Source organism: Berghia stephanieae, chromosome 3 (genome assembly GCF_034508935.2).
Source record: "Berghia stephanieae isolate SIO BIC M18660-M18661 chromosome 3, UCSD_Bste_1.3, whole genome shotgun sequence".
Lineage (NCBI taxonomy): Eukaryota > Metazoa > Mollusca > Gastropoda > Nudibranchia > Aeolidiidae > Berghia > Berghia stephanieae.
The window spans coordinates 102109920-102112185 of NC_088362.1; the positions used below are offsets into that span (position 1 = coordinate 102109920).

A 2266-nucleotide genomic window follows, 5' to 3' on the forward strand; every position below is an offset into this window, starting at 1 on the left:
ATACTACACTACTATACTACTACACTACTACTACTACTACTACTACTACTACTACACTACTATAATACTACTCTACACTCAACATACTACTACACTACTACTACTACTACACTACTAACTATACTACTACACTACTACTAACTACTACTACTTAACTACACTACTACTACTATTTACTTACTACTACTACATACTACTACTACTATTACTACTACTCACTACATTACTACTACTACTAACTACTACTACTACTTCTACTACTACTACTACTAATACTACTACTACTACTACTAACTACTACTACTACTACTTACAACTTACTACTACTTACTTACTACTACTACTATACTACTACTACTACTACTACTACTAACTACTACTACTATACTCTTCTTCTTCTTCTTCTCTTCTCTACTACTACTACTACTACTACTACTACTACTATTACTACTACTACTACTACTACTACTACTACTACTACTACTACTACTACTACTACTACTACTACTACTACTACTACTACTACTACTACTACTACTACTACTACTACTACTACTACTACTACTACTACTACTACGGAATCAATATTTAAGAATACACATAATGATAAGGAACAAATCATTACAATACACGGGCAAAAAGAAATCGATGGAAATGTATAAAGACAGATCGTGTAACAGACTTACTTACTTGTTGATGAAGTAGAATTGAAATCTCTGCAGAATTAGAAATATCACCGTAACACCTTGCAAATTACGATAGAGAAAAAAGCCCTCAGGTTCTGTAAGACTGCACCAAAACAGTTATTCAAGAATCCCGCTCCGTAACCCAAATAACCCAAAGGTTATATAAATATGGGTGGTAACTGCTTATAAAAAAAATATGCCACACAATATTATGAAAAACGCGCGAATGAAATGTGGTGCAACACAAAAACACGTTCTTCCTGCAATTCTTACTCTCTAATAAAGTGTTTTGACAGTTGCGGCAACATTTGTGAGCGGCAAAGCCACCAGCCACGAGTACGCGTTGCTTGCTGGTTTCCTCCTAACCGTGTTGAAGGCGATTCTTTAATTTCCCAATAGCAAACATCAGTTCTTCAAACAGATTATTGCAGTCAGGTTGATTGAATAGAGCTGAGAGAGAGAGAGAGAGAGAGAGAGAGAGAGAGAGAGAGAGAGAGAGAGAGAGAGAGAGAGAGAGAGAGAGAGAGAGAGAGGGATTAAAAGCATTTGCTGGAGATCAAGAGAGAAGGCGTGAGAGAAGAAGAGAGAAAATGTGTAATCTTTTTCGTTCTAGATAGAACGAAGTTGACATCACTCTGGTCTTTGTTATTGTTATTTGTCATCTGCGTTTATGAGTAATTCTCACTAAACTGTATAAACCAAACTATAAACGTTCAAGGTTACACATATTTTTGTGTGTTGGTTAGTTATACTTCCGGGTGGCAATGTTGTGAGCTTCTTAGTCAAGCGCATTCTATCTATAGATAGTGTGCACTTGGCTAAGGAGCTCACAGTATTGCCCTCCGGAAGAGTAACTGACCAACACGCAAAACTATGCATAACCTTAAACGTTTATAGTCTGGTTGATACAGTTTAGTAAGATTTAATCATAAACATGGATGGCAAAAAACAATAATAATAATAATATCCTGAGTGACGTCAACATCGTTCTATCTATAGTCTGATTGATATGATTTAGGGTGAACTTATCATTTAAATGGCTGTCTAGAACAAATAGCTGCAAAATACCTTTTTTCCTTTTTTTAACATCACGTCAGATAAGTTGATCCCAAACTTGTACAAAAGTATTTTAAAACGCGATCGATCTTTTACCAAAGTGAGGTTTACCTTTGTAAATACTTTCAAGTAGATTATTTTCCTTTGGCAATTATTAGATAAAGCGATTATTTGGTTATTATTCTCACAACTACAATACTCCGCAGCAATGTACTATATATATATATATATATATATATATATATATATATATATATATATATATATATATATATACAGGGTGTCCATTAAGTCTGGGTACATGTAGTATTTCACTATATATTTTTAATTTTTCATTTATGCTATAGATTGTGGAGATAATTTGGCTGAAAAATACTTTCAGAGGTCACGTGTTGTTTAAGTACGATTCATTTACAACCCAATTGAATAAGATTCGTTTTTTAAAAGAGGAATTTGTACTCGTAGCATGTACCCGGACTTAATGGACACCTTGTACAAAGAAAACAATAGGAACTATTATCTAA

The 2266-nt window shown here is 33.9% G+C and overlaps 1 protein-coding gene across 1 annotated transcript in view; it reads right to left on the minus strand.

The window, feature by feature from the left end:
* LOC144969004 (excitatory amino acid transporter-like) overlaps positions 1-972 on the minus strand; it is a 121246-nt gene extending 120274 nt beyond the window's left edge. The window contains exon 1 of the mRNA XM_078907942.1: positions 691-972. The gene's annotated coding sequence lies outside the window, so the exon portion shown is untranslated. The remainder of the gene's footprint in view (positions 1-690) is intronic.
* Positions 973-2266: the final 1294 nt, after the last annotated feature.